We start from the raw sequence: 6550 nt of genomic DNA on the forward strand, positions 1-6550 counted from the left end.
GGTCAACTTCCTCTTGAGGTGTAGGCTTAGGAGTGGGAACTTTAATCTTTTTCCCAGATCTCAATGTGATGGCACTCATATTTCTCAGATTCTCCACCGTCTTTGATGGCAACTTATAAGAATTTTGAGCCTATGCTTGATTAAGTTGCGTAGCCATCTACCCCATTTGATTTGTTAAAGTCTGGATTGAGGCTCTAGTCTCCTACTGGAATTGCATATTATGAAGTGTCATCACTCTAACCAACTCTTCCAATGAAGTAGAAGGGGTAGGTGCAGGTGCAGCAGGAGCTAGAGCTCGTATGGGTATAAGTGGAACAGGAGCAGCTTGTGTAGGCGCAACTCTTTATTGAGGAGGTGGATGCGCGTTTTGAAACTGTTGGTTTTGCTGTTGTTGGTTGCCTTGGTTTCCCCATCTCAGATTAGGGTGATTCCTCCATCCTGGTGTTGGGGCCTATTGTTATCGAAAATATTAGCCGCATACGCTTGATGAGTATCCACTAGTGTAGAAGAAGAATGGCCTATTATTGCAATGTTGGGCAAGAGTCTGTGAAATGATCGACGGATGTACAAAGGCCCCAAACTCTTGTAGCTGGAGCTCTTTGATTGGAAGCAAGTTGGTTGACCAGTGGGGTAAGAGCATTAATCTTACTCTTCAACTTCTTGGTGTATTTGGCTACCCCCTACATCATGAACTCCTCTAACAACTATGGCATCACTCATTATGCCAAATTGTTGAGAATTGGAAGCCATGTTCTCAATTAGTTGTCTAGTTGCAACTGGGGTCATGTTACCAAGAGCGCCACCACTTGCGACATAAATCATGTTGTTATCCATGTGGTGCTGGCCTTCCTAAAAATATTGTAGAAGTATATGTTCAGAGATTTGATGGTGGGGGCAACTTGAACAAAGATTCTTGAACCTCTCCTAGTATTCATAGAGGGTCTCCCCAGATTGTTGCTTGATGCTAAAAATTTCGTTCCTTATGGTTGTGGTCCTACAAGCAGGGAAGAATTTGGCCAGGAACAATCTCTTCAAGTCATCCCAGCTCGTGATGGACCTGACTGTAAGGTAGTACAACCAGTCTTTTACATTACCCTCCAAGGAATGAGGAAAGGCCTTCAAGTAGGCATGGTCTTCTTGGACATCTACAGGCTTAATGGTGGAATACACAACATGAAACTGCTTCAAGTGTTTGCACGGGTCCTCACCTATAAGGCTGTGAAACTTTGGCAACAAGTGTATTGATCCAGTTTTTAACACGTATGGAACTTCCTCCTCAGGATATTGAATGCATAAACTGTCATAAGTGAACTCTAGTGTAGTGAGCTCACTCATTGTCCTTTCATGAGGTGGAGGAGGTTAAGCCATATTATTAGTATGAAAATCAGAATGATCAGAATAAACAGTATGCTCAGAATGCAAAAAATGAACAAAATGAGAAGTGTCAGAAGTATGAGAAGAATCAGGAAAAGTCATAGAATAGTCAGCATGTAAAGATGGATTCCTAAGATGCCTACGTCCTCTATGGAAGGTCCTATCAATCTCATGGTCAATGGGTCGTAATTCACTTGGGTTTCCCCTAGTCATGCACGAAAATACATTAATTCTAGTGGTATTCCCATAACAAAGGGTAAAACTACCAGTATACTCAAACTAACTCTAAATGACTTGAAAATTGGTAGGATTATCCTTTGACTGATCAAACAGTTCCACAAAAAATAATTAGCTCAAAACTCAAAGTGCAAGTATTTTTAATTTTTTTTTAAATTTGATAACTGACAAAGCGGGTTTCGACAAGGTAGGAAATTCAATTCTACCCCAAATGCATAAAAATAATGTTGATTCTGATAACAAGAGCAAAAGTTATGGTCCTCTGAAGTTTGACTAAAAATCAGTCCAATCTTTTTTGAATCTCTCAACTCACACCATAACAGCTGCTCCAGCCATTTTTCCCATCATGTTCAAGATCTTAGAAGTGGGGAGAAAAAATTTCAAGTCAAAACAAGCACCGTAGCTACCAGAACTAAATTCCACAAGTTAAATGCTAAAATCGAACAATATTCAACACTATTCACTACACTAGAATTGACATTATTCATGCGCCGTGACACTATTCACTCTACAACACAAACAACACGCATAGTATACAAAAACACTACCACAATCAACATATACCAACTCAACCACACCTGAACTCCACACACACACACACCAAATTACCAAACACAAACACAAACACTTATAGATACAAACACAGACACACTAAAAATTTTACTTAGAACAAAACTATTGGTCCTCGACAACGGCGCCAAATTTGATAGGGGGTGTACCCCACCGAATTAAAATAGATTAAATGTAGTATATAAAAGTTGAACCAAGTTGTCTCCCAATGACCAAAATTTTCGTCCAAAGCTTCAATTTCAAGATGAACACAACACTATAACACAAGGGGGGTTTGGCAGATTTACGGATGTAACACACAATTGAAAACTTAAATACAGATGTGTAAAAACGATGTAAAAATAGTGTTGATTCCTTAGTTCAAATGAAAATCCACCAATCACGGATTACAAATAAAAATGGTTATATTAACTCTCATGAGACCCGAATTAATTACTAAGCACAAATTAACTCAAACTCAAGTGTAATTAAGCAATGCACACATTCATGAATCTGCTACAGTTCATTAAGCATGAACACACAACGATTCCACTCTATAAATTAAGTAAAAACAAAATGGTTTCTTCATTAAACCCAAACACAAATTCAGAATGGAGAGTTTAACAAAACTCCACCGAACAAAACACTATTCTCAAGGTTTCAATTCAATATCTGCAAAGAATCAACACGTAAACTTAGCGCCTCATGGAATTCGAATTAGGGTTCAACATAATTTGTGATTCAACCATTCAAATTGGTACAAAATAGTGCAGAAAACCTAAATTGGTACAAGAAACAAAAATGTGGAAGGAGAGAAAGGGGCAAGAAGGAAAACAACCAACAAAAATAGAAATGCTTCAATATAAATGTTACCCAACGTGTAGAAAATGAAAACCCCAACAATTAGTGTTGTCCACAACTCATAAAACGTGAAAAATGAGTGGAAAACATGAAAAATGAACTTGTGCCTCCATGGGTCTCCTTGCAAAGCTTCAAAAACCTAAAATGGAGAGTGGGGAAGATGATGCTGTTGGAAAACGAAAATTAGCCCCTCCTATACGTGGTCACATCACCTAAGATTCACATATTTACAAAATTGCCACTATTGGGTGCAGAATTACAAAAATACCACTAGTGGGCCTCGAATGTTGGCTTATTGATGAGTCATCATTTTCCTCTTTTCCACTAGCCTTTGTGTACCCATTTGACAGTTGTTCAATGCTTAATTGTTCATCTTTAGTGTTTTTTAATCTGTTGGGCTTTAGTGGGTGTCCATGGAGGTGCTCCTTGCGGTTTTTCACGTTTTTGCCTAGTTTTTATCGTTTTTATGCATATTTTGACAGCTCCCAATGTTGGTTTTACTTTTTGAATTCATTTGCTTGCTTGGGCATCTCATTTTATGGATTGTATTGACTTGGAACAACACCCATTGATGGGGTTTTCGGTTCTTATATGATAGTAGTGATTTTCGTTCATTCAAAACCTTGAAATTTCTCTTTTGCTCTTACTTTTGAATTTGCATTTGAAGTAGGTTAGAGTTTTTTATTTTTGATGTTCTGTTTTGTTTGAATTCAGAATTGAAGTGCTTAATTGCTCCATTTCCATGTCTAGCTAAGCTTTTTGCATTGATTCCTTGACGAAATTGAAATGAAACCATGAGATTGTTTGTCATTTTTGGGTTGTATTCAGAATTTCATCTATTTTAGGTTGGGTTTTAATGATAAATACATTGGTGATGCATGCTTAATCTCAAATTTGTGTGTGCACATTAATGGCTCATATTCATGCTTAGTGTTTGTGAGTTTTGTCACAGCTTGCTTCAATATGTGGGTGTTAATTGCTTGAAATTTGTTGTGCTTAATGACCTATTGAATCCATGGTAATTTTCGCTTAGTTGATTGCCTAGGGTTCGTGCCTCCATGGGTCACCTTCAAAGCTTTGAAAACCTAAAAATGGAGAGTGGAGAAGATGATGGTGCAGCAGGAGCTGGGGTACTAGTAGGGACAGGTGGAACTGGCGCATCTTGTGGTGCAGGTGCAACTCTTTGTTGTTGGTGAGGAGGTGGCTGCACATTTTGAACCTGTTGGTTTTCTTGTTATTGCTGGTTGCCCCATCTCAAATTAGAATGATTTCTCCAACCTAGATTGTATCTGTTGATTGATAAATCATGGTTTTGCTGGTGTTGTTGGGGCGACCTATTGTTGAAAATGTTAACAGCATAGGCTTGAGGAGTATTAGAAGGTGTAAAAGTTGTGGCTTGTTGCAAGGCGTGGCAAGAATCTGTAAAATGCTCAAATGACGTGCAAATGCAATAGACTCTTGCATTAAAAGGTGCAGCTCTTTGATTCCCAACAAGTTGGTCGACTAAGATGGTAAGAGCATAAATCTTGCTCTCCAACTTCTTAGTGTACTCGGCAGCTCCTACATCATGAACTCCCTTAACAACAATGGCATCATTTCTTGCGCCAAATTGCTAAGAGTTAGAGGCCAAGTTCTCAATCAATTGCCTCGTTATTGCTGGGGTCGAATTACCAAGAGCACCATCACTTGTAGCATCAATCATACTCCTATCCATATGGTGCAAGCCTTCATAAAAATACTGAAGAAGCAAATGCTCAGATATTTTGTGGTGTGGGCAACTAGAACACAAATTCTTGAATATCTCCCATTATTCATAGAGACTCTCCCCAAACTGTTGCTTGATGCCATGAATCTCCTTTCTTATGGTTGTTGTCCTGGATGCATGGAAGAATTTGACCAAGAACAATTTCTTCAAGTCATCTAAGCTCGTGATGGACCTTGTTGCAAGGTAGTACAACCAATCTTTTGCATTACCCTCCAAGGAATGAGGAAAAGCCTTCAAGTACACAATATCTTCTTGGACATCTGCGGGCTTCATAGTGGAATACATAACATGGAACTGCTTCAAGTGTTTGCACGGGTCCTCACCTACAACGCCATGAAACTTTTCCAACAAGTGTATTAATCCAACTTTTACAACATAAGGAACTTCCTCCTCGGGAGATTGACTCATTGTCCTCTCATAAGGTGGAGGTTGATCCATGTTATCAGTTTCAAAATGAATGTCAAAATGATACGAATGCATAGAAACATGAGTATCAGGTGAATCAGGAACGGTCACAAAATATACAGGATGTACAGATGGATTCCTATTATGCATAAGTCCTCTATGGAAGGTCCTATCAATCTCAAGGTCAAATGGTTGTAAGTCTCTTGGATTTCCCCTAGTCATGCACCAAAATACATTAATTCTAGTGGTATCGGTAAAACAAAGGGTAAAATTACAAGTATACTCAAACGAATTCCAAATGATTTGAAAGTTGGTAGGATTTTCCCTTGAGTAATCAAACAGTACCACAAAAAAAAAACAGCTCAAAACTCAAAGTTTAAGTATTTTTAAAAGTTTTTCAAATGTGAAAAAAATGAAGACAAATCACAAAATATTGATAAAAAATAGAAAACAACATTTTCTGGAGAATATGATTTTGATAGCCGAGAAAGAGGTCTATGACAGGGTAGGAAATTAAATTTCACCCCAAATGCATAAAAAATAATAGTGGTTATGATAATAAGAGCAAAAGTTATGGTCCTTTGAAGTTTGACTGAAAATTAGTCCAAAATTTTTTTGAATCTCTCAAACCACACCATACCAGCTGCTCCATCAATTTTTCCCATCAAGTTCAAAGTCTTAGAAGTAGGGAAAAAAATTTCAAGTGAAAACAAGCACCGTAGCTACCAGATCAAAATTCCACAAGTTAAATGCCAGAATTCGACATTATTCATGCACTATTCACTACTCTAGAAATGACACTATTATGCGCCACGACACTTTCACTCCACAACACAAATAACACGCACAATACACAAAACACACAGAAACACTATCACAATGAACATATACCAAATGAACCAGACTTGAATGACACAAACACCAGACTTGAGCATCCACTATCAAGATACTATGAGACCTGAGAAATTATTTTATTTAAGTAATTTCCAGTCGGGACGTTTGAGGAGTCATTATTTTTTTTTATTCCATTTCCCTTTTGTACCCATTTTGATACTTGTTTAATGCTTAATTGTCTTTTGTTAGAGCATTTTTCTCAATTGGGCTTTAGTGGGCCATTATTCCGAGTTTTAAGTAATTTGGCATTAATTGGTCTAATTTTTGTTACTAATTATTTTTTGGTATTTTGTGGAGCAAATTTTGGAGCTTGGACATTAATCTTAAGATGAAGGGAAAGTTTTCACATCATTGCCACGTCAGCGCCATGCCAATGAGCCTGTCTACATCACTAGGCTACCATTTTCAACCCATAATGGCATTTTTGTAATTATGAGTGGCAAAATGACATTTTTGTAAATATGT

At 37.8% G+C, this 6550-nt stretch overlaps 2 non-coding genes across 2 annotated transcripts; both read left to right on the forward strand.

Annotated features, from left to right (window-relative positions):
• Positions 1-880: 880 nt before the first annotated feature.
• Positions 881-987, forward strand: LOC114170923. The gene has a single exon (XR_003601276.1). It is a non-coding gene; the product is annotated as a small nucleolar RNA R71 (small nucleolar RNA).
• Positions 988-4781: 3794 nt separating this feature from the next.
• Positions 4782-4888, forward strand: LOC114170921. The gene has a single exon (XR_003601274.1). It is a non-coding gene; the product is annotated as a small nucleolar RNA R71 (small nucleolar RNA).
• Positions 4889-6550: the final 1662 nt, after the last annotated feature.

This window comes from Vigna unguiculata, chromosome 11, assembly GCF_004118075.2.
Source record: "Vigna unguiculata cultivar IT97K-499-35 chromosome 11, ASM411807v1, whole genome shotgun sequence".
Lineage (NCBI taxonomy): Eukaryota > Viridiplantae > Streptophyta > Magnoliopsida > Fabales > Fabaceae > Vigna > Vigna unguiculata.